General features: G+C 42.9%; 1 long non-coding RNA gene across 1 annotated transcript; it reads left to right on the top strand.

Annotated features, from left to right (window-relative positions):
• Positions 1-1239: 1239 nt before the first annotated feature.
• On the top strand, positions 1240-14345 carry LOC306802035. Its single transcript, XR_013774257.1, has 4 exons — positions 1240-1318; positions 2286-2411; positions 12622-12768; positions 14208-14345. It is a non-coding gene; the product is annotated as an uncharacterized lncRNA (long non-coding RNA).
• The last annotated feature ends 11800 nt before the right edge of the window (positions 14346-26145 follow it).

The raw sequence follows: 26145 nt of genomic DNA, 5'->3' as shown, positions 1-26145 counted from the left end.
CTCTGAAATGTAGCATGAAGTGAGGGCAGTGACTGTGATAATAGAGGCAAATGATAAATGAAAGAAAGGACACTTCAACATAATCAAGATAACAAGAAAATTTTAAATGGGCAATTTAACATGAGAGTCTGCATGGAATTATTTTTCATTAAACAATCAAAGCTTCTGATAATGCAAATGAAATCCATTTTTAGCTGGGAGGAAATTTTGAGAATTTCAGAGGAATAGAAAATATGAGAATAATAATATCATGATGGTAATTCACAGTAATTATAGAAAAGCATAATTGCACAACACAAGCAGTAATCAAAGCTAGGAAGAGCACTTTGGCATTCATTAGGATTTCAGAGCTATATTAGCATCTACCTTTGCCATTGGGCACCGCACAACAAGCATTATTAATTTCATGTCAATTCAGAGCATAATTTCCCTGATCAAATATCTGTTCATAGTAACAAACCACCAAGACTGACTTCTCTGACATGGATTTCTGTCAAGTATTTTAAAAATAGGGCTGAACTGGGGACTGCTTTGGAGGCAGAAATGTTGCCCTTGAACTTATGTGATCTCTGAAGGTTTGTGAAGTATCCCCTATGTACACAAATTCCATCAATTTATTTGCATCTGCTGGCCTTAAAAAGCTTCAAAATATTGCCCATGCTGTCCTTCTTCCTATCTTACAGGAAATTTTGTGAGCTTCATCCATCTAACAGGTGTTGTGTTAATAATCAAGTTATTATTGAACTCTGAAGGTACCTTGTGCTGCTGTGGTTCATGTGCAGCTCATCAGTTGTGCTCCCTGGAACATCTAACCTGATGTACAGTTTGTCCTGCATTATTCTCTGTCGAGAATTTGTGTCATTTGCTTGTTGGGTTTTTATTTCTGCCCCTGCTGACTAGCTACACTTTTCTTCTGCAGCTGCCCTGAATGCTTAATGTGAGGGAAAGAGCATTTTGCAGCTCATACCAAATGGTGATGGAGGGGTAGGGAACATCTGAGCAATTCAAAGTTAAAGAAAGAAGAATTTGGAATATTCTCTTAGGTTCAGTAGAGGAAAAACTGTGTTTTGTGCAATAAAACAAACAAAAGTAGTTTTGTGGACATGAAATGAGATCCTCTGGCTTAGAATCCCTTTTTTGCATTATTAAAAAATAGAATCTGTTCGTTTACTATTATTTCCAGACTTGAGACAGTTCTAGGCCATGTGTGTAGCTCTTGAAGGGAAGGGTTGTCTATAGGAGAAGACAGTGGCTGGTAAATGAAGGAATACTTCAATATATCATTCCATTAAGAAAGATACAACTTATCAGCATGCAGGTGGGTCATATCCCATTGTTGGAAATAGTGAGTTTTGACTTAGCTTTTCCTCTCCTCAACTCACTCGCTGTCACTGTGCTTTTCTCTGACTTGTGGCAGGATTGTTTCCCTGTTAGCAACTTATTTTTTAGCACTCCATTCTGACACCTTGACAGCTCATGTGCTAAATCAGACTTTACAGTTACTGGCAGGCAGTTATTAGATGTATTGCACTTAATTAACTTTGCACCTAATTACAAGCAGTGCTGGCCGATTACAAAGGGCATAAATATATTAGTGCCCTGGCTGTCACATCGTGAAAATGGCTGTTTGAGCAAGTCAAGCAAAAGCAATTACCACATTGTGTGCATAGTGAAGTGTGAAGCAGAGTGTAGGAAGAGGGATGAGGGGTTCTCTTTGTAGGAATTTCATTTTGCACTGCACATTTCAGGTGACCCAGATGAGCAAAAAGTATGAGGAACGATTTCCTTTAGTTCGTGTAAACACTTCACGTGTGTGAAGGAAGAACAAAAGTTGCACAGTGAGAACCAACCTAAGTTTTGTTGGATACCCACCCTGTGTATCTGTAAATAAAGTATCAAGATTCCAGTGTTAAGGAGGAAAAGCTGTCTAACATGAGATGAGATAAATGCTAAAATTTATAAGCAAAACTCATGACTTAGGATGACACAGTGTAACTATTATTTATACAGTAATAATGAGAAGGAAATGAGAAGGAAAGCAGAATTTGGTCTCCTCTATAGAGGGATATGTTGTAAAGAGCAAATGTTAGCACTCAGCTGCCATTCCATGGAAATCTGTCTTGTGTTAGCACAGGAAAAAAAACCATTTCTGCTGGAAAAGTAAGCAAGGCATTCAGAGCAATATTTAAAATTTTGTCAGAGGCTTTGTAAACAAGAATATATATGGGAGATGTTTCCTCCTGTATCAAGTTTCCATTCCAAGCACCACATGCTCTCTTTTGCAGAGGAAAACAGACTCTGTTCTGCAGGTGGCTTAACTTACTCTTGTTATGCATAGAGCTGTGGAGGAATGTTGCCTTCATTCCACAAGAATCCTGGCCAAGGAGAAGAGCTGAGAACTGTTAAATATGGTAATTTTTTTTCATTCGTTTTTCTGCTTTGCAACAGAATAGGCTCTGAATTAGGAGTGTTTTGCAACAAAACAAAATGTTTGTTTTCCCTTTCAACAAAACTTAATGAGTCATCAATGTGTAGACAAACCACCATAAGCCCAGTCAGGAATTTGATGGTGAACAGACAGTCTTGTCTGCTTTGTACAAGGTATATAATGCTTTGTATTGAGGTCACACATGCCAGTTTTATATGTTGTGGCCAACAAAGGACACTAGAACTTGACTTTGGTAGAGGCAAGTGGAAAGAAACAGAGGGAGTCACAACAGGGTGCTGAATGAGTGGCTGTAGGGCTTGCACACTGTTGTTATTTACATGCTCTGAATAAAGAGAGCTGTGAGGATGTGTGTAAACTTTTCCCTGAACAGCCATTCATTGTTATTTCCTTCTCAATAGGCTGGCTGTGTTGTTTCTGATAACTCATGGAAAAGCAGTGGTAGGTGGCCTTAAACAGAATTTTTGGATGCCTTTGCAATTGTGCTTGCATGCAAAAGTGAGTGGTCTCCTTTGTGTGCCATAGCATAAAGTAGAAAGTGGGAAGATAATGTGTTTGCAAAAACAGCATTACATCACTGCTGAAAACATTGCTCAGTTGATCAAGGTCTTGGGTGGCCTGCCTTTTTTACCCTGTATAAAATGAGAGACATTGCTGTAGGGAAATTGTGCAGGAAAGTGTCCTGATGGAAAGGTCTGGGGCAGACAAGTGCTGTCATTCAAGTAACTTGTGCCAGACCTACTCCTTACTAATAGTGAGGAACTTCCCAGGAGAGAAGTTAAATCAGTCAGGGGCTCATGTAGAGCTCTATGATTTCAGTTTTCAAGGGCAAAATATAAGTTTTTTTACTTATTTCACTGTAGGGTACAAAGAATTAATGGAAAATGTTGGAGATTTGAGTCCTCCAACACACAAAGTGAGTTATGTCAAGCACAAAGTATGTTGAAATGTTACTTTCTAATTGAATGCACTAGAACTACCAAATAATGCATGAATAATGTCTTAAAAATAAAAGTACATCTAAAAATCCATGTATTTAAGGACAATCAAATAAAATAGGAGTGAGAATTAATTCCAGCAGAATAGGCTGTAGAGGAGCAAGATGCAGAGTAAGTCAGAGAGAAGTCATTTATGCTGGTAATACACATGGTTGTTTAGTGGAAATAAATAACTAAGGTTTTGCCTTGTAAGAAAGTGACATCTAATCCCATTGTGAAGGTCAGGAGGATAAATACAAAGGACTAAATACAAATGAAGAGCAGAAAGATATGAAACAGGGCTGGGCCTCACTGCCATAGCCCAGGCAGCCCCTGGATGTATTTGCCTGCCTGAATCCATCCCTTGCCCGGGCCCCAGGTGGGGCCGCTCTGGGGAATCTCTCACAGCATTCCTGGGATGATGCTGTTCCTTCCCTGGTGCCCCAGGGTCCTGCAAGCCCCTTTTGGAGCCACCCAGACACCTCCTGGAGCCTTTAGGGACCCCCCCAGCAGAGCACAGACAGGGATTGACTTGACTCTTCCTTGGAAGATGGAGGCAGGAGAATACTGCCCACCATCTTCTTTCCAGCTGCCCTCCATTTGCACTCCTGCAAATGCTGCTGCTGCACTCAGGCTCTCCATTGCAGGCAGTCTGGAGCTCCTGCTCAAACCCATCCCTCTGTGTCCCCTCTTGGATGGAATATCAAGCAAACAACACAGGATGTGCAGAGAACATGAACTTTATTAACTTTACTACTCTAAAAATCTACACTACGGGGGACTATGGGGTAACAGCCTAATGCCTAACTTGAACATGTGGAACAGGAATATTAAGGGGAAGGTGGAAAAGGTGGTGGGGGTGGCTACAGGTAAGGATGGGGGGTCTCTAACGTCTACGATGGGGAATGTCGCCGTGCCTGGGCTGGCACGGGTCACCCATTCCCCGCTCTGCCCTGAGCGCCGTGCTGGAGCTGGAGGTCAGCGCTGGGCGAGATTTGGTTTCTCAGCCTCCTCCTCCTCCTGCGGCTGGCCCCCTGCGCTGCTCCTCCGCTGCTCTGGCCCGCCTGCTGGGAGCAGCGTTCCAGCAGCTCCTGCAGCAGGGTGTGGTTGTTCCTCAGGAGCTGGACCAGCTCTGAGGAACAACCTTCTCCTGGGCTGCTGGTGCGGGGCCTCTGACGCCGATTCTGCAAGGCAAAGCACAGGGATCCCGATGGAAGGGGCAGAGGGGCAGAGCAGGGCCCCTCTCTGGGCTGCCTTTGGCCTCTGAGCAAGAGAGCCAGGCCTGGCCAGGCTGCAGCAAGCAGAGCTCTGGCTGCCTCTGCCTGGGGCTGTCCCTGAGCTCAGCCCTGGCCTGACTCCCAGCCAGAGGCTCAGCTCCACTCTGCCATGGGGCCTTGGCCAAAGGGCTGCCCAAGAGGTCCAAGCCCATCCTTCCTGCCTGACCCCCATCCCTCACCCTTCTCCAGCGTCTCCAGCGGCCACGGTAGCGGCGCCATCCTAGGACAGTGCCTGTGGCCAGCAGCTGCACCCACAGGCACGTCCAGGACTGCCACGATATATCCATGCAGGGGGTGGTTGGCTCAGGGTCCCTGTCCTGCTGCTCTGGCTCCTGGACATACAGCACCGTGCCCGACCCACGATGGATAGTTGGGTCGGGACGATGGCCCAGGAGCAGCAGCAGGTAAAAGTTGACCAGCCAAGGAACAGGGTCGGCCATGGTGCTCTGTGCCAACTGCCAGCAGCACACCCGCTCGGACGTCTGTCCTTGCCGAGGTGTGCCCAGGCTGTGGGGCACGGCGGTGGCTGGGGACAGTTGCCAGGCACCATGCTGCCCCAGAGGCTGTGATGTCACAGAATCCAAGCACTGGCTTGGAAGAGTTCTGAGAGATCAACTCCAGCCTGTGATCCATGGTTACCATGGCAAGCAGATCTGAGCCTGGAGTGCTATGGCCAGGCTTACCTTGAACACCTACTGCAACGGTGACTGCACCAGTGCCCCCTGGGGCACACCATTCCCATATCTCATGCCCCTTTCTGGGCAGCAGTTCTTCCTAATGTCCAGTGTACACCTCTCTTGGCACAGCTTCAAACCCTTTCTTGTCCTTGCCCATCTCTGAGACGGCTGGCACTGCCTTGGCCACTCTCCTGTATGTGGAGCAAGAGGCTGTGCCAACGAGTGCCACTCCTTGTTTGCTTGTGGCTGCTGTGGAAAGGAACATTCATGTATATTGCCATTTCTTATAGGTTTTACCCCAGATTTTCAGTCACAGCTGTTCTAGTGAAAACAAGTCTGTTTTCATGAGTATTTGAAGGGTCATAGAACACAATTGGAATTCCATTGAATTAGGGAAATTCTGCTGATTTCGTTTTCCTGAGGTTTTGAGATGAGTTGCAAATCCCAAAAAGTTTCTCTTTGGGGAAATAGTAATTCCACAGTTTAGATTGTGGGGATATTGATACTGGGGAAACATGTGCCACATTCAGTTTAACCATTTGCCCATGCACTCAAAGATCCATGCTGTTGAATAAGGATAAAGGAGGGCAAAATTGGGATTTGAAACACTTTTCCTTCTTAAAGCAAGTAGATAAATAAAATATCTTAAAAAGTAAAATACTGCTTCAGCAGATTGTTCTTAAAATTACATTGTTTCCTAAGTGTATATATTCCAATAGCCAGGAACTGTATGCCTAGAAAGCTAATAGTGTTTTCCTTGGAAACACCAGGGAAGATAAAAACACTAGGTGGTTCTTTTGCTTGGAAAAAAGAGAATTCAACTTTAGCAAATTGTCTGCTGATATTGAGGATTCTAAAACAGCACATACTTCCTATACCTTGTCCAGCACCTGCCTTGAAATCCCATCTCAATACATTTCATTATCCTGCAAGTCAAATAAGAACAGCTGAAGACATAGACAAGTCTTAACAGTAATGATGCATGTGGAGAGGAGTTATTTTTCTATTTTTAATTGAAAATTGGACAGGCTTTGAAAGTAAGCAAGTCCATGTATTGCTTTGAAGCTAACTAGAAGATCAGTCCATCTTGTAGTGAAATTGTTGCTGGGTGCTGTTTCTTCCCAGTATTTTGGTAGGTGGTCCCCTGCTGGCTGTCTGCATTTCTTCTCCCATTTGTTTTCTGTGCTTGTTTGGTATCACTGCTGAACGTTGCCAATAAGGAAACTGGTGTGCAAGAGTTGAGGAATCAGCTTTTGAAACTGTAAAACTGATCTGTAGGCTTTTTTCCTCTTGGATTTGTAAAATTTGGTGCATCATCAAAGTTAAGATTCTTCAGAAAATAGCAAGATTGTCCTCTTTCCAGGGAGGCATCTGTACTTTAACAGAGGTGCTTGATGCATCTTGCTGTAAAGGAGCAAGATGCAGAGTAAGTCAGAGAGAAGTCATTTAAGCTGGTAATACACATGGTTGTTTAGTGGAAATAAAATAACTAAGGTTTTGCCTTGTAAGAGAGTGAAATCTAATCCCATTGTGAAGGTCAGGAGGATAAATACAAAGGACTAAATACAAATGAAGAGCAGAAAGATATGAAACAGGGCTGGGCCTCACTGCCATAGCCCAGGCAGCCCCTGGATGTATTTGCCTGCCTGAATCCATCCCTTGCCCGGGCCCCAGGTGGGGCCGCTCTGGGGAATCTCTCACAGCATTCCTGGGATGATGCTGTTCCTTCCCTGGTGCCCCAGGGTCCTGCAAGCCCCTTTTGGAGCCACCCAGACACCTCCTGGAGCCTTTAGGGACCCCCCCAGCAGAGCACAGACAGGGATTGACTTGACTCTTCCTTGGAAGATGGAGGCAGGAGAATACTGCCCACCATCTTCTTTCCAGCTGCCCTCCATTTGCACTCCTGCAAATGCTGCTGCTGCACTCAGGCTCTCCATTGCAGGCAGTCTGGAGCTCCTGCTCAAACCCATCCCTCTGTGTCCCCTCTTGGATGGAATATCAAGCAAACAACACAGGATGTGCAGAGAACATGAACTTTATTAACTTTACTACTCTAAAAATCTACACTACGGGGGACTATGGGGTAACAGCCTAATGCCTAACTTGAACATGTAGAACAGGAATATTAAGGGGAAGGTGGAAAAGGTGGTGGGGGTGGCTACAGGTAAGGATGGGGGGTCTCTAAAGTCTACGATGGGGAATGTCGCCGTGCCCGGGCTGGCACGGGTCACCCATTCCCTGCTCTGCCCTGAGCGCCGTGCTGGAGCTGGAGGTCAGCGCTGGGCGAGATTTGGTTTCTGCTCCTCCTCCTCCTCCTGCGGCTGGCCCCCTGCGCTGCTCCGCTGCTCTGGGCCGCCTGCTGGGAGCAGCGTTCCAGGAACTCCTGCAGCAGGGTGTGGTTGTTCCTCAGCAGCTGGACCAGCTCTGAGGAACAACCTTGTCCTGGGCTGCTGGTGCGGGGCCTCTGGCGCCGATTCTGCAAGGCAAAGCACAGGGATCCCGATGGAAGGGGCAGAGGGGCAGAGCAGGGCCCCTCTCTGGGCTGCCTTTGGCCTCTGAGCAAGAGAGCCAGGCCTGGCCAGGCTGCAGCAAGCAGAGCTCTGGCTGCCTCTGCCTGGGGCTGTCCCTGAGCTCAGCCCTGGCCTGACTCCCAGCCAGAGGCTCAGCTCCACTCTGCCATGGGGCCTTGGCCAAAGGGCTGCCCAAGAGGTCCAAGCCCATCCTTCCTGCCTGACCCCCCATCCCTCACCCTTCTCCAGCGTCTCCAGCGGCCACGGTAGCGGCGCCATCCTAGGACAGTGCCTGTGGCCAGCAGCTGCACCCACAGGCACGTCCAGGACTGCCACGATACATCCATGCAGGGGGTGGTTGGCTCAGGGTCCCTGTCCTGCTGCTCTGGCTCCTGGACATACAGCACCGTGCCCGACCCACGATGGATAGTTGGGTCGGGACGATGGCCCAGGAGCAGCAGCAGGTAAAAGTTGACCAGCCAAGGAACAGGGTCGGCCATGGTGCTCTGGGGAAGCTGCCAGCAGCACACCCGCTCGGACGTCTGTCCTTGCCGAGGTGTGCCCAGGCTGTGGGGCACGGCGGTGGCTGGGGACAGTTGCCAGGCACCATGCTGCCCCAGAGGCTGTGATGTCACAGAATCCAAGCACTGGCTTGGAAGAGTTCTGAGAGATCAACTCCAGCCTGTGATCCATGGTTACCATGGCAAGCAGATCTGAGCCTGGAGTGCTATGGCCAGGCTTACCTTGAACACCTACTGCAACGGTGACTGCACCAGTGCCCCCTGGGGCACACCATTCCCATATCTCATGCCCCTTTCTGGGCAGCAGTTCTTCCTAATGTCCAGTGTACACCTCTCTTGGCACAGCTTCAAACCCTTTCTTGTCCTTGCCCATCTCTGAGACGGCTGGCACTGCCTTGGCCACTCTCCTGTATGTGGGCAAGAGGCTGTGCCAACGAGTGCCACTCCTTGTTTGCTTGTGGCTGCTGTGGAAAGGAACATTCATGTATATTGCCATTTCTTATAGGTTTTACCCCAGATTTTCAGTCACAGCTGTTCTAGTGAAAACAAGTCTGTTTTCATGAGTATTTGAAGGGTCATAGAACACAATTGGAATTCCATTGAATTAGGGAAATTCTGCTGATTTCGTTTTCCTGAGGTTTTGAGATGAGTTGCAAATCCCAAAAAGTTTCTCTTTGGGGAAATAGTAATTCCACAGTTTAGATTGTGGGGATATTGATACTGGGGAAACATGTGCCACATTCAGTTTAACCATTTGCCCATGCACTCAAAGATCCATGCTGTTGAATAAGGATAAAGGAGGGCAAAATTGGGATTTGAAACACTTTTCCTTCTTAAAGCAAGTAGTTAAATAAAATATCTTAAAAAGTAAAATACTGCTTCAGCAGATTGTTCTTAAAATTACATTGTTTCCTAAGTGTATATATTCCAATAGCCAGGAACTGTATGCCTAGAAAGCTAATAGTGTTTTCCTTGGAAACACCAGGGAAGATAAAAACACTAGGTGGTTCTTTTGCTTGGAAAAAAGAGAATTCAACTTTAGCAAATTGTCTGCTGATATTGAGGATTCTAAAACAGCACATACTTCCCATACCTTGTCCAGCACCTGCCTTGAAATCCCATCTCAATACATTTCATTATCCTGCAAGTCAAATAAGAACAGCTGAAGACATAGACAAGTCTTAACAGTAATGATGCATGTGGAGAGGAGTTATTTTTCTATTTTTAATTGAAAATTGGACAGGCTTTGAAAGTAAGCAAGTCCATGTATTGCTTTGAAGCTAACTAGAAGATCAGTCCATCTTGTAGTGAAATTGTTGCTGGGTGCTGTTTCTTCCCAGTATTTTGGTAGGTGGTCCCCTGCTGGCTGTCTGCATTTCTTCTCCCATTTGTTTTCTGTGCTTGTTTGGTATCACTGCTGAACGTTGCCAATAAGGAAACTGGTGTGCAAGAGTTGAGGAATCAGCTTTTGAAACTGTAAAACTGATCTGTAGGCTTTTTTCCTCTTGGATTTGTAAAATTTGGTGCATCATCAAAGTTAAGATTCTTCAGAAAATAGCAAGATTGTCCTCTTTCCAGGGAGGCATCTGTACTTTAACAGAGGTGCTTGATGCATCTTGCTGTAAAGGAGCAAGATGCAGAGTAAGTCAGAGAGAAGTCATTTAAGCTGGTAATACACATGGTTGTTTAGTGGAAATAAAATAACTAAGGTTTTGCCTTGTAAGAGAGTGAAATCTAATCCCATTGTGAAGGTCAGGAGGATAAATACAAAGGACTAAATACAAATGAAGAGCAGAAAGATATGAAACAGGGCTGGGCCTCACTGCCATAGCCCAGGCAGCCCCTGGATGTATTTGCCTGCCTGAATCCATCCCTTGCCCGGGCCCCAGGTGGGGCCGCTCTGGGAATCTCTCACAGCATTCCTGGGATGATGCTGTTCCTTCCCTGGTGCCCCAGGGTCCTGCAAGCCCCTTTTGGAGCCACCCAGACACCTCCTGGAGCCTTTAGGGACCCCCCCAGCAGAGCACAGACAGGGATTGACTTGACTCTTCCTTGGAAGATGGAGGCAGGAGAATACTGCCCACCATCTTCTTTCCAGCTGCCCTCCATTTGCACTCCTGCAAATGCTGCTGCTGCACTCAGGCTCTCCATTGCAGGCAGTCTGGAGCTCCTGCTCAAACCCATCCCTCTGTGTCCCCTCTTGGATGGAATATCAAGCAAACAACACAGGATGTGCAGAGAACATGAACTTTATTAACTTTACTACTCTAAAAATCTACACTACGGGGGACTATGGGGTAACAGCCTAATGCCTAACTTGAACATGTAGAACAGGAATATTAAGGGGAAGGTGGAAAAGGTGGTGGGGGTGGCTACAGGTAAGGATGGGGGGTCTCTAAAATCTACGATGGGGAATGTCGCCGTGCCCGGGCTGGCACGGGTCACCCATTCCCTGCTCTGCCCTGCGCGCCGTGCTGGAGCTGGAGGTCAGCGCTGGGCGAGATTTGGTTTCTCTCCTCCTCCTCCTCCTCCTGCGGCTGGCCCCCTGCGCTGCTCCGCTGCTCTGGGCCGCCTGCTGGGAGCAGCGTTCCAGGAACTCCTGCAGCAGGGTGTGGTTGTTCCTCAGCAGCTGGACCAGCTCTGAGGAACAACCTTGTCCTGGGCTGCTGGTGCGGGGCCTCTGGCGCCGATTCTGCAAGGCAAAGCACAGGGATCCCGATGGAAGGGGCAGAGGGGCAGAGCAGGGCCCCTCTCTGGGCTGCCTTTGGCCTCTGAGCAAGAGAGCCAGGCCTGGCCAGGCTGCAGCAAGCAGAGCTCTGGCTGCCTCTGCCTGGGGCTGTCCCTGAGCTCAGCCCTGGCCTGACTCCCAGCCAGAGGCTCAGCTCCACTCTGCCATGGGGCCTTGGCCAAAGGGCTGCCCAAGAGGTCCAAGCCCATCCTTCCTGCCTGACCCCCATCCCTCACCCTTCTCCAGCGTGTCCAGCGGCCACGGTAGTGGCGCCATCCTAGGACAGTGCCTGTGGCCAGCAGCTGCACCCACAGGCACGTCCAGGACTGCCACGTTAAATCTATGCAGGGGGTGGTTGGGTCAGGCTCCCTGTCCTGCTGCTCTGGCTCCTGGACATACAGCACCGTGCCCGACCCACGATGGATAACTGGGTCGGGACGATGGCCCAGGAGCAGCAGCAGGTAAAAGTTCACCATCCAAGGAATAGGGTCAGCCATGGTGCTCTGAGAACAACTGCCAGCAGCACACCCGCTCGGACGTCTGTCCTTGCCGAGGTGTGCCCAGGCTGTGGGGCACGGCGGTGGCTGGGGACAGTTGCCAGGCACCATGCTGCCCCAGAGGCTGTGATGTCACAGAATCCAAGCACTGGCTGGGAAGAGTTCTGAGAGATCAACTCCAGCCTGTGATCCATGGTTACCATGGCAAGCAGATCTGAGCCTGGAGTGCTATGGCCAGGCTTACCTTGAACACCTACTGCAACGGTGACTGCACCAGTGCCCCCTGGGGCACACCATTCCCATATCTCATGCCCCTTTCTGGGCAGCAGTTCTTCCTAATGTCCAGTGTACACCTCTCTTGGCACAGCTTCAAACCCTTTCTTGTCCTTGCCCATCTCTGAGACGGCTGGCACTGCCTTGGCCACTCTCCTGTATGTGGAGAAGAGGCTGTGCCAACGAGTGCCACTCCTTGTTTGCTTGTGGCTGCTGTGGAAAGGAACATTCATGTATATTGCCATTTCTTATAGGTTTTACCCCAGATTTTCAGTCACAGCTGTTCTAGTGAAAACAAGTCTGTTTTCATGAGTATTTGAAGGGTCATAGAACACAAAGGAATTGTGTTCCATTGAATTAGACAAATGTTGAAATGTTACTTTCTAATTGAATGCTCTAGAACACCGAATGTCTTAAAAATAAAAGTACATCTAAAACTCTATGTTTTTAAGGACAATCAAATAAAACAGGAGTGAGAATTAATTCCAGCAGAATAGGTCAGTCTTATGTGCTTGAATTTTTTTCTGATATGGATGATAACAGAATTATTTAGGTTGGGAAAGACCTCTAACATCACTGAGTCCACCTGTAAACCTAACACTGCCACCTGTAGAATATTTCACTAGCCCCCATGGAGTTCTTGGCTTTTCCACATTTATCATTTTTATACTAAGGCAGAAAACAGAGCTGATTATCTGCTCCTTTTACTCTGTAGATGAGATGTTTCTCAGTCATGACTTCTGAAGTTACAGCCTTCCTGGGCTCCCAAGATCCAAGGATGCCCTCCTACCTTGTCTTTATCCTTTCTGGGAAGCATCTAAAGGAAAACTGGAAACTGCAGTGGTACATGAACAATTCACAAGTATGGTGGAGCCTTCTGTTAGACTTCCATCTGAGCCTGCTTTGTTCCTGAAGCTGCACACTGTGTAGTTTGACTTTTACACTGTTGTGTAATGACTCTTTCCATCTGAGTGCATTGTGCTGCAGGAAGCTAATTGACTTTGACACCTCTGCTCCTGTTCTCAGTGGGGGATGCCAGTTGTAATTCTCTTATTGATTGTTTAGAGCAATTAGCAGAAAACAAATTTTTCCAAAGAACAGATAATTTGGTTTCATTGCTCTCCATCATTAAAGCTGCAATTTGTTATCTAAGAAACAATTTGTTATCTGGGAATAAATTAATGGGAAACATATTCCATCTCTTAATTAGCTGGAGAGAGACAGGTTACCTCATCATTAATGCCATCGGTAATTAGTGCTCTCGAGCTGCCACCATCTGCACCAGGGGCTGGCAATCCCTCAGCAGCTTCAGATGCCAGGGCTGATTGTGCTTGTCTGTGCCAAACAATGGGCAGGCCTGTGTGCTGCCCCCATTTGTAAACAGCAGTTGGCTAATGTAATCTAACTGGACAGGTTTGTTATATCTGTGACTGCCACCCTGGGAAGGACACGAGACTTTAAACCTCCAGGGCACTTCCCAGTCATTGGGTCACCAGCAGCAGGCTCAGAATTCCACTCAATTAATCCGGTTTCTGGTGTCATAACTGGGTTTTGTTTGCATGTGGGACAAGGTTTGGAAAGGCAGTGTGGTCAAAGTGGCAGGACCTGCACTCATGTTCCATCAGCATCACATCCCTCCATGATAGCCAGCAGATAAACCCTGACATTGGAGAGGCTTCTTAGTTGTTATTGTTCAGTAGGTAATGCCTTGTTCCGCTCAGACTGAAAAGAATAAATTCTACTTTACACCAGGTGAAATATTTTCTTCTTCTTCTTATAATAATATTAATAATAATAATAATAATAAAGAACAGCCAGAGGAAGAATGCAAATAGTTCCATAATATTTAGACTCTAGTCTTAGTGTTTTACTGACTTTTGCTTCTGTTATTTGATTTGATTTTGTTGTTTTATTTTGAGGAGAAGTTCTGAAAATTCTCACTGCTTGATAAAATTATCCATGAGTCTCAGAGAATCTTCAGATCCCACATGAAGGGATTTGAAGGCTTATGTATGAATGACTGTGCTTACATTTGCAAAGTTATTATAAATTAAATGATTATACATGTAGGTGGTTAGAAGGTTATTTGTTTAGTAGTTTTTCATTGGTGCTCTTCTGTTCCATGCATTCAGTCTTGTGGATGCTACATACATAAGTGCAGGTGGAAGTTAAATGATTTCTATGGCACATGTTTTTAAGCCTACACTAAGATGTATTACTTCAGGTATTATGGAATTTTTAGTTAGGGAATATATATTTTAATCGTGCTCATTGCTAAAATCTGGATATTTTCTTCTCAAGGGCCAGTGGAGCATAAAGCTGTTAAAAATATGAGTTCCCACTGACATTGTAGAAAAATCTATTTCACATTTTTGAGGTGGGGTACAATTTCCAAAGCACTGCCAGATGTTTGCTTTTGATGCATGAAGCCTAAGGAGCAGTCTCTTTTTTCTGATGTGAGAACATGGACTTGACATTGGAAGCCCTGGATCTCAGTCAAAGGTGAGAGGAATCAGGAATTTCAGAGTCATTACAGTGCATTTGTAAAGATCTGGTGTTAGCAAGAGGTGCAATGGGACTAGTTGGTGTCTTAAAAATGGAGAGAAATTGGTCATTGGAGGCAATAGCAAAACATGAAAGAGTATGAAGGACACTAAGAAAGCTGTGATGTTTCAGTATGTAGTCCCTCTTGCAGAAAAGGCTCTGGATGTATATGTATGTCTATATAGATACATAATTTGGAAGGTGAATAATATAAAGAAGGAAATGAGTCACAGGATATTCCTATTTTCTTTTTCATTACATTATTTCTATGAAATGTTTATTAACAAAAGGTGGTTTGCACTCATGTACTGATCCAAAACATCTTGAATTGAAATATTCCTTTGTGTTTCACTAGATTTTAGGCCCAGGCATCTTTTCCAGTGCTTTTTACCTTAATTTGTGGCATGCAAATTTTTACAGAACTTGCTGCCATAGGAAATCATCCTTCCTAAGGAGCATACACTAAAGAAGGAATAAACATGTCATGAAAAAGTCAGGTGTTTGATATCCAATAGGAATGGCAAATTGTTTTACAAGAATCTTTTATTCTTCCATTTACTTTTGTGTCATTTCAATAGTTTTATCCCATGTGGTGTGCCAGTTCACATGTTACAGAATATAATTTTAAATATGCACGTTTATCTTGAGGTATTGGTGGATCAATACAGAAGGCAAAGTCATTTTAGCTTTGGGATTGGAGGTTTTATTGCAGTGCAGGCATGTTCTAGATTACAATTGTAACCTCTCAGTCACTTTTCATACCTAATGTGGAAAAACATCACAGATACTAAAGTTAAATGTGATGCCAATACTGTAAATCCAGGGTAAGGATTTATTGTATCATTGAGCTCTTTAAAATGTTAACATTCCTTGGCTTCACTTGGAAGCATTAAGTAATTCCAGGTGAGTCACCTCAGACAACAAAACCCACTGTTGGTAGACTTCTGTCAGGCAGGGCATGAGGTAACAATTCTCAGGGGGCATGTGTGGATGTGAGAATATTTTGTTACTGTGTGGTTACCAGTGTTCCTTCATTTCTCATTAGTTTATACTGCACTCTGTTATATGAAAATTAATTTCTGTTCACATCTGCAGTCAGGTAATGTACACATATCACTTAATGAACATAATATACCTTCAGATATTAAATTACAGCCTTTCTGCCTCCCAGGCAGACTGTCAGACCTGGTGGTATAAATTAATATGTAATGCTGTACAGCTAACAAATTCCTTTTTGCCAAGAGAACTGAAAGCAGCTCCCAGAGGCAGTGCTGGAGTCTTCTACTGGAGGCTACTGAAATCAATAGAAAGACTTATAATGACTTCATTAATTGCTAAAATAAAGCTGGGGATGGAAGACAAAGGTCTGTGGAGAAAACAAATTAGGGAGGCAGGTTATACTTCTCCATTAGAAGGTGAAGCTCTTCTTGGAGATAAGTGTTCCATCATAGATTACTTTATTACCTGTAGTAAGTAGCACTTTGTATATATTTAACTATATATTTGTATAGATTTAGCTGTTTTCAGGCATAAACCACATCCATTGTTTCTACTTGAGCTGAAGAGGAAAGCTTAGTGTTGTCATTCTCATCACAAGAGATGGGAGCCATGGTCTGAGGGGACTAAAGCCATCTCAGGTCTCCCAGGTTTCCCACCTGGCCTATGGATTGTGCTTCCTGGCAGGAGTGAAGGTGGTGAGATGTGAGCAGTCCCTTTAGACTAAACAAATAAGAAACTGAACAACCCATGATGTCACTTTCATTCAGAAAAATAGGATGTAATCTTAGAAGATTATTGTAAATTGTTTATTGATTCTAAATAATATACAGACAATGGATAATTAATTGTAAAGTTCAATTAAGAAAGGTCAGCCTCAATGTGCCTTATTGTATTTGTGTCTGTGATTATCACTGGTCAGATGTAATTACATACTTCTCAAATTGCAGTTCTGAAAAATTGATTAAATGTCACTGTAAATTGCAAGTTTTAAAAAGTAATTATTACATATTTCTTGACTATTTTTAGCTTAAGAGGGAGTTTTTGTCTGGTGGTACAAACCAAAGCTTGAAATAATCAGAGGTGACTCAAAACATGCTTAAAATATCCATTTAATTTTAATAAAACTTGGACCTGACTGTAGGAGCAAAATTGTTTTAGCACATATACAAAACCTGGCAGTTGGCAGACTCTTACATAGATGCCATGACAAATGAAAATTTAATAACAAAAATACTGCTCCTTCTGACAAATGAGCAGAGTGACATCAAATGCCATCACTGAGTCATACATGAGCTCCATTATAGGCAGATAAAGGCTGGGATCTAACTGTTAATACCTATATTAACAAAGGCTCAAGAGGCTCAGAATTGTTCCTTTCCTGAGTGAGTGACCATCAAAGCAGGAATCTGGGCCTCATTTTTAATCATCTCTTTGTGACAATCTGGTTGGATTGTTGGTGTTTTACCAGCTTTAATTATTTCTGATTACACACTAGTGCTGGGCCCCAAAGCAATGATGTGCTTTTGTGACTTCCAAAATCCAGTAGGTATTTGTATGGCCAGCATCATCATCACTCCCAGATGTTAAAGGGCATATCTGTGGGCAGCAGGGTTACTTGCCAGGTTGGAGGTATCAGGGCATTTGGGAATTGCTGTAGCTGACAGATTCTCTGCATAACCTATGAATGAAGAGATCTTGGAAAAAATAATTAGGCAACATTTCTAATACTGAACACCAACTCCAAACTTTTTAGCCAATTTTTTTTGCCTAGCTTCCTCCCTGCCTTTCACAACTTTTTTTTTTTTTTAATTTTTTTTTTTGTCTGTGCAGTTGTTGGATATTTCTTCATATTTATTGTATCAACAGTCAACTTCTGAGATTCTTTTCAGGCATGCTGGCACTGGCATTTTTAATCTGTAAAGTTGTCCAGGACCCTTCAGCATAACCCTCTTCTGGCAGTGCTGGGTATCAGATCTGAGGAAAAGCAGCTCAGGTTTCATGGGTGTCTGCTGATACTTATGGGGATCCAAAAAATAAACCATATTTGCCCAGAATGCTGTAGTGTATCCCAAATGCAGGAAAGGGGCTGTGTGTCTGGATCCTTCATCCATCACAGCTGCTGGAGGCAGAGCTGTGACAAAGCCAACCCCTTGCAGCAGAGCTAAGCTGTGAGCTAAAGAAAAGAGAGGAGTAGTAAGAATGGCCATTGATAGAAATCCACTGAAGTGAACAGAAGTGTAATTGCAGCAGGACTGCATCTATAGAAAAAGTTTGTTTTCACCACCTTTGACCACAGGCTGTGAAGCTTCACTCTCTTTCTCCCTTTCATATCATGAAGCATCTTATATTGAAGAGTTACAGCCCACCAAAGTAGAAAAATATCTAGAAAAAGGGTACTTGATCTTCTTTCAACCTCTTTCCTGCTGGGAAAACTTGCCTGGCAGGGATGTAGAGACACCACTAGTGTTGATCTGTGAGTTGAGAAATATAGCAGGGATTTTTCTTTTTTTCTTTTTTTCTTTTTTTTTTTTTTTTTTAAATGGTTGAATCATAACAAATAATTTGATTTTGGGTACAGATCCCTCTTTTCTAAATGTAACCCCAGCTAGAATGTGCTTGTTTGGGATGAGCCAGAGCTGTGCCCTTGAGCCAGAAGAAACTTGCCTTGGGTCCTAGTGGACCTAAATTAGCCATCAGACCCTCACTTTATTGACAACTTGGTGAGATAGAGAACTGCTTTCTCTTTTTGCCAACTTTATTAGCTCAAATAATTAAAGTTTAGAACTTCACAATCACTCCACAGTGATAAGGGATACTTTGTTTTGGCTCATGTTCTTTGAAATGGCTGTTTTTTTGAACATCAGTTTGAGGTGGACAGTTTCACAAGTGCAGCTCTTGGAAAATGTCACCAAATTCTGGATGCAAACAGGCATGCTTATTTTTGAATGTTAGACTTATTACTCACTATTATTTTCAATTCTTTGGGAATGCTGGGGGGGGGGGGGGGGTTGTTGTTTTTTATGGGGCTGATCTGATATAGGAAAAGAGGAAAACGTTTCCAGTCTAGATTACATATGCAAACAGGAACGGAAATTGCCTGCAGAGCCTTCATGCTTCAAGTGCATTGTGTGATTCTTTTGATATTCAGCCACCAACACATTCTGTGTAATATTCCACTCCTTTTGTTTCATGGTATCAAATGAAGACTGAGACAATAAAAGCAGGGCTTAAGAGAAATGAAAAATGTCAGTAAAAGCAGCTGATGAAAACCTTATTAAACAGCTATGCATGTCAGGCTGTGCTCCTTCTGTAATGTATATGTTTGTAATAACAGCTCAGAATTCTGCAGGGACCTAAAAGTAATGAACAAAATTGGTCAAGCAAAAAAGAGAAGTTATTGGAAACTTGAGTGCTGTTGAGTCCCATAATATGCAAACTGTACATCTGCATAAAATAAACCTGTGCCCTGCTGGTTGCTTTATATTGTTCCCCTTGTATGCAGCAATTTGTTTGTGGGGTTGAGTTTACTCTGGTAAATGTTTTATGGTGGGAATTATGTCCTGAGTTTCCACAAGTAGCCAACAGTCAATGTCAATAACAGGGTAAAATGTAAAACTGAGCATGACAGGCAGTGTCTCCAAGGAGAAAGTTGCCCCTTTACCTAGAGTGGAAAATTTCTGGTGTTAATGTATTTTTCCCAGTGGAGGAACAAAATGACGAGGGCAGAGAATGATCAAAGCATTGCAAATGCTATGTGAAGGAAGCTGCAGAGTGGAATCAAGTCACTTGAAGAGTTAGGCTGCACAAAAGACACAATAGAAGGAAAATAAAAACATTGCCAAACTCTAGTGAAGGGAATCTATTAATTTGCCTCAAAAGATAAAAACCAATGAGGTGTAAAGAGAGTTTAAAATTGCTAAAGAAACAAAACCTGTTGACTTGGAGCAAAAGTTGACAAAAGGTGTCATGTACCAGAGTACTGGAAATTATTTGCTTGAAACTCTTAGAGTAATGTGAATAACAAATAAAAGCAGAAGCCTGTTCCCAGCAAGGTTTTGAGCTAGGACAAGTATGTTTCACTAGAGCCTCAGGCTCCCTCTTGGTTCTGCTCTGTCAGAAAATGGTGGTTGATCTGAGAGCTGCCTTGGGTAAACCTGATGATAGCAAACTGGGTGGAATCATGAAGCTGGAGAAGTTACAGTGAAAAGTGAAATATTTCCTTGCCTTTAGCAATGCAACATAGCAGAAGGGTGGGCAGATGGAAGGATGTGAGGGAGGAGGTTACTGGATTGCACAGATCTTGCTCTTTTGGAGGGAGTGCTCACTCACTCTTCTGGATGGACTGTTTGGCATGGGGGATGCAGTGCCTGTCAGATCCCTGTGCATAGACTACACTCCTGGACTTCAGCCATGGGCTTTTTTGAAAACATGGTGTTATAGGATCTGCCTTCACAGAGCTCCCTTTGCAATAAATAGACTTTATGGGGTGTACTCTGGGGGCAGATGATGATTTATGTGCTCAATAATCTTTTTTCTGCCCTGTGGAGAAATCTTTAGACTGGTCAGGAAGCCTAGAATCAGGGAGGGTGCTAAACTGCTGCTGGAGTGATGATTTTATACTGAAGTGCTTAATTTTGGTTTTGGTCCTGCCATCATCAATATCAGCTTTTTTTTCTTTTGTTTCCTAACCCATGCAAGATAGGGACTCACCTCACCTGCTCTTGGCCATTATTTGACATCTTCCTGTGGGCACTGGGGAGAGCCTGGACAGCTGAATTCCAGTTATCTTAGTGTGTCAAAATCCTCTTTGCTCTACTTTACATTATGAGCTGGAGCTCAAGTCTTTTTTACAGCCCAAATGGTTTGTGAAAGACACTTTCACTGTGAATTCCCAGGACAAAACAGAACTGACAGTATGAGAGCTTTTCCTCAGGATTCTTCAAGTGTTAAGGAAAAAACTACAACCTGTTTAACTTCAAGGTAAAGAGCAGTATTTATACAACTAACCCCAAGGACATGACACAAAATACTATTTATTTTGTGGTCTGCAGAAAGAAAAACATCAAATGAACTTATCTGCTCTTTATTGTAACAGGTAAGTTCTCAGAGTAAAACTGTTAAAAATTCAAGTGTCCTCTGGTTTTAAATATCAGATTGACAGGCAGCAAATAAGTCTTAAATTTGGTAAATACTAAAGAGGTGAAAATTTATTTTTTCTACTTGTCTCATGGTTAATAATCTATAGCACCTAACAAGCTCCTTTCATTCCTGCACAAAAGCTTATAATATATCACAGAATTAGCATCACAGGTGGCTTGTCAGTGAGACAAGGAGCTCAGCTTATAGAATGACAGAGGTCTCTTTTGTATTCCCTTAACAACTGTATAGTGTCCAAAAAGATGCAAATAGTTGAATTCAAATGGCTCTTAACATTCTTCTTGAGTAGTGATATAGTAAGGAAATAATGCCATAAAATTTATTTAAAAAGGTGCATTACATTCTCTGGGTACTAAAGCTTTAATTTGTGAGCCACACAGGCACTGGGATGGGAGACTGGAGAGCAGTGTAAATGGATACCAGTCCAGGCACAGCGAAAGGAAACGTCCACATTAAAATAATGGTTTTCAATTTTTTGGGCCAAACAGAGTATGATCAACCTGAACCACATTCTTACAACCCATGATGTACAACATGTCATATCTGAGATCTGCCAAGGCAATCTGGGAAAATTAGTGACATCCAGGTGAAATGTGCAGTGGCACAAATGCAAGAGGTTTGATGCTCTTTTCACCTTGTGTGCTGCTCTGACTTAAAACATTTTTGGAAGTTCAGTCTTCAGTGCTCAGTTCCAAAAATCTTAACAACTGGCAACGATATCCAAAAGTGGCCTCAAAAGAGTAAATGTGCTTTGACGTATTTCTTTGTTCTTTTAAAGTAAATGAAACAATTAGTCCAAATGAGGCACTTCATCACTGAAACCCTGAGGAATTTCTTGGCTGCTGCTAAATCATGAATAATAATAATAGTGCAGAAAAGTAGAGGTAGTCATGAGAGTGGATAATCTATGGGTGATGAATAAAAGTGAATTTCAAGGACTCTTGAGCTGGGTTAACTTCTGCTGAAATGCTCAGTTTCTGTTTCAAAGTGCTCAGTAAGCCAAGAGTGTTACTGTAGATTGTATGAGCTGCTGCAAAGCACTTCATATACTCATTCCTATCATAAAAAACTGATTATTCTCCAATTTCATGTAAAATGTGGTCAGTGGAGATCTTTATTAGTTGAAACCATACTCACTGGCAAATGCAGCTTGAATCATATAAGCACAAGCTAATCTTTCTGCTTTTCTGCTTCCTGTTAAAGGCAGTTTATTTTATTTTGCAGTTGTCTTGCCCATCTGCACCACATTTTTCTGTTTGCTTGGTTTGCTGTGCTGGCTGACTGCACTTGTGCAGGGCACAGGTTGTTTTTTGTTTTTGCTGCACAAAATGTTCTTCAGCAGATGCTGCAGTGGAACCCACTGCTTTTGTAAACTGCAGTAGGGAAGAGCTTGTCCTGTCCCACTACCTACAGTAGAGTGCTCTTTGCAGCTTCCCAGATGCATAATCCTCGTAGCCTTCTTTCATGGGGTAAAGGAGATTAATTTTAGAAACCATGGATTTTACACATCCCAGGATATTTACCCTAATGATTATTTTGCTTTGACTAAGTGGGCTCTCTGGCTGACTTTAGGGGTATTAGATCACAGACATATTAACAGCTACACCCCAGCTAAAGTGTACACCACTAGGAATTGTCTTCAAGCCAAATAAGCTTGCTATTATTTCCTATCTTAAAATCTGTGCTAAGTAATAAAAAATTTAAAAAGAAAGGGAAAAAAAAAAAGTTGAGGTCACACTGCTGCTGCAGTCTCATTGAGAATCCAGATGGAAAACACAAGCTAACCTATACAAAAATAACACCTAAAAATGATCCATACATAATCTTGGACATGAAAGAATATTTTAAAAGCCCCACAGTGTCTGCAGTTTGATATCTTAGCATTGTAACCACCTCTCCTGGTGGTGGGCAAACAGAAGGATGCTTTTTTGACAACTAGTCTTTTCTGGGAAGTCTATAACCCCCTTTAATTCTGTGCATGCAGTTAAGTCTCATTCTTGTCATGGCCAGTTGAGGTGTGCTTTTATCTCCTTTTGAAGAGTGAATGAAGACTTGTATCTTAATCCCTACCAAGACCCAGGGCAGGGCAGAAAGGGGCTGTGCATTCCTGCCTTTGCCTTTTACTGGTGAGATGATCCTAAGGAGCTGTGCAGCTGGAAGCTTCTTCTGTTGTGCTTCCCTGGATGTCCTCACTGGGTGGCTACACAAGAGCTTTGTAAACTCTCAAATCCTTCTTGCTTTTAAGACAACTTACCCCAGGAGGACTTGGGGAATCCTTGATGCTGCAAGTAACCAAGTGGTGCCATGTTTAATTATAATTGATTGGTATTCTGGAGCAAAATTTTATTAATTAACAATAGACTTTCTCTTGGAAGCAGGATCCCTAGCAAAGAAATTTATTTTCGGATGAAGATAGTTCTGCTATCCTAAAAGTTAAAATATTACTTTTTAAATTATTGTGTTTTTTCCATGTGTTTTCATGTTTCTCCTTTATATCCATATAGCCAATTGTGAAAATTTACTTCCCCCAAAGTGAAATGGGAGGGAAACAATTGCTGGATTGCAAAAAAAAAAAAAAAGGAGAAAATAAAGGGAAACCAGTAAATTGCATATTTCTTAAAGTGCTAAAACAAAAAGGTGAGAGATTTGGGAATGGGGAAAAAAAAATTGAAATCAAGTGAATTACAAGTGGGAGAAATAGTGTGGAAATTATTAAGTTCTTTCAAGCTGTTCCACCCTTTTCTCCCAGCAAACCACAGTACCAAATTGTCAGCATAGTTCTGATGTCTCTTTTGCATTTCAGGGCTATGGAAGAGAGATTCCAATTTGTATTTACTTCTTAAGCCTTATAAATGTGCCTTTCCCTGGTAAACAGAGATTCAGTGATGCACTTTATTGTCTTTTTCAGCTTTCCCAGCAGTAAGATTGGCCTCTCTGCGTTAGGAAGACCTCTGGCTGTGGTGTTTGCATTTCAGAGCCTTTCCACCTGTTTTTGATATGCTGGGTGAAATAGATCAGTAATTAACATGACTTTGATAAAAGTAAGATTGTATGTAATCAGGAGTTATTCAAGAAGTGAATTTTCAGTTGAGTTTGAACAAATCTGTGGCTAATAGTACCCAAGAATTGACAGACTATTAACACTCATCAGCATTTATATGCTAGCAGATGAAAATGTTTCACATGTGAACTAGGTGTTGTTCTGTTCAGAAATGAGATGTTTAATGTTTTTGCAGTAACTTCGTGTTGAGCCAGGGCACTGACTGGGAGAACTGTGTTGTGTTAACATGATCTTACTCAAAAGCTGCTTTTCCCACTGGGAACATGTTTTTGTGTACAAGGCCATCCTACCACCTTCTCAGTTATCAGCAGAGGAAACAGGGTCAAATAATTCCATCCTCTGTTCAAAATACCTTTCAGAGAGTATTTTGGTTCTGATCTTGCAGAGACTGAACAACTTGGTTCATTCTGACCATTGCACGTGAGCAGAAAAATCAGTTTGAGGCCTGCCTATTTGGCATGAAAGAAGAACTCTAACAATAGATGTAAATGTTTAATTTCCATCTGGGCTGATCCAATTAGGTTATATTGGCATCTTCTCATTCATTAAAAACAGGAGTCCAGCTCAGTTATCTGAGTGCTCAATCACAATAATTGTCCTGAAATGAGGATCAGAGGCTTTTGTTTTTCCTTACATTCTCTAAGTTATACCCACTGTAGCAGCTGTAAGAAATTTGGTTTGAGTTCTACCATGGTTTGGAGTATTTTTTCTCCATCTCTGCTGTTCATGCAGCACTAAGTCTTTTGGCCAATGTTCCTCAGAAGATGAGAGGAGAAAGGAACTTCTTGGTTCAGACCAGAAGGTGAAGTACTTTAATGTCCTGTATGGCATGTTCTTCTGTCTTTACTTACCTGGTTTATAATAATGACAAAATTGCTGGGCTCTTCAGACAAAAATCTGGTTCAAGCTCTTGGAAAGTGCCTGTTTTTATCACTATTAATTGCTTCCAGTGGGACTAAGCTTTAGTAAAGGCAAGATCTGCACATCATCAGGGATTAATTAGGACAAAGTGCAAAGGAAAGAGAAATATAATGAAAATTATTCTTATTATACTTAATCCTGTATTATCTAAGGAGAATTTTTTTTAATTTATCATTTTTCTGTTAGCTGTCATGTTTACAAATGTAGGTGGACTATCCCATGTCCAGTCTCAGTGAGAAGAAACTTTGTAATGAACCAGAAAAACAGCATCGTTTTTGTGAGAGATCTCAGCCATTTTACTTTCACTGGAATTATGCAATCTTTCTGTAATTAAGTGACAAGCTTGTAGTGTTCCCATACCCATCTCTGTAGGAATTCTTTGCATTAGTGTGCAGAGGCACAGCTTAAGCTGGCCAATAGTGAGAGACCATCCTTGGTTTATTTTTCCTTGGGGACTTCTACACTACCCAAGATTTCTATTTGACCTTTGCATTTTCTTCTGAGGACAGGGGGTTGAATTCTGCAGGATAACCAGAAATACCCAACGTGGCTCTGGAGAAAACCTACACTGCTTTTGAGCACCAGGAGGAGTAAACATCTGGGGATCATTTGAAACTGTAGCTGCTCACTCACAATGGAAGACATGAAAGAAGCAGTTAATGTTTCGTTTTTGGGTTGGGAATTGATCTTTATCACCACTTTCCCTAACCTGTGTTAATAACAATCACCAGGGACAGGAGAAGCACGCAGACTTTAAAAGGCAGCAGGAGTTGCCCTAGGTCACGGAAGTAAAGGAGGAATTTGGATCTGAGTTTTTCTTGTTTTCTATCCAGAAGCATGAACCTCTTTTGTTGGGAGTAAATTTCTGTGAAGTTTGATGGCAGCTTCTGAGGATACATAAAAATATATCAAGTTAACAAGAAGAAGAAGAAAGAAAAAGTCCTTCCTGTAAGGCCTGAAAAAATGATTTCTACACTATACTTAAAAGACCAGTAAATTTTTTCTTTTTTTTTTTTTTTTTTTTTTTTTGCCAGGCCTTTCAATTTTTAATTTAAGATAGAAATATATGAGCAGGTAGTTCTTGCTTCTTGTAACATTTGTTCTAATATTTTCTATAACCTTTATTGAATTACTGCCTTTACCATGGACCAAGTTGTTTCAGGAGCAGTTCCCTCTGCCACTCAGAATATTCCACTCCCATCAGTAGAATGGGAGCCTTTCTATCATTTTCTTTTAATGCAGAGCCACAAGAGTGAAGGGAAAAATCCATGGGAATTTTTTTAGGAGTGTAAATGAAAATTGAGGTTCATTTTGTGAAATTATTACTGAGAGAAGCATGAGGTGCTGCTTTTGCTGATGTGTGGAATAATGCAAGTACCAGTTTAAAATTTTACAAGTTCCTCTAGCTGGAACATAAACTAAAACATGGCTGTCTCAACAACCTAGCCCTCCCCACAGGTCTCTGTGCACCTTGGAGATGTTGTCTTAGAAGAATTTTACTTTTCTTAACTTCGGGAAGGTAGTAATACACAGATATAAAAAACAATACAAGATATT

The sequence above is a fragment of the Erithacus rubecula genome (assembly GCF_903797595.1).
Source record: "Erithacus rubecula genome assembly, chromosome: 5".
NCBI classification, from domain to species: domain Eukaryota; kingdom Metazoa; phylum Chordata; class Aves; order Passeriformes; family Muscicapidae; genus Erithacus; species Erithacus rubecula.
Note: the sequence above shows the minus strand (reverse complement) of the source record. Positions and strands in the feature narration are given on the sequence as shown.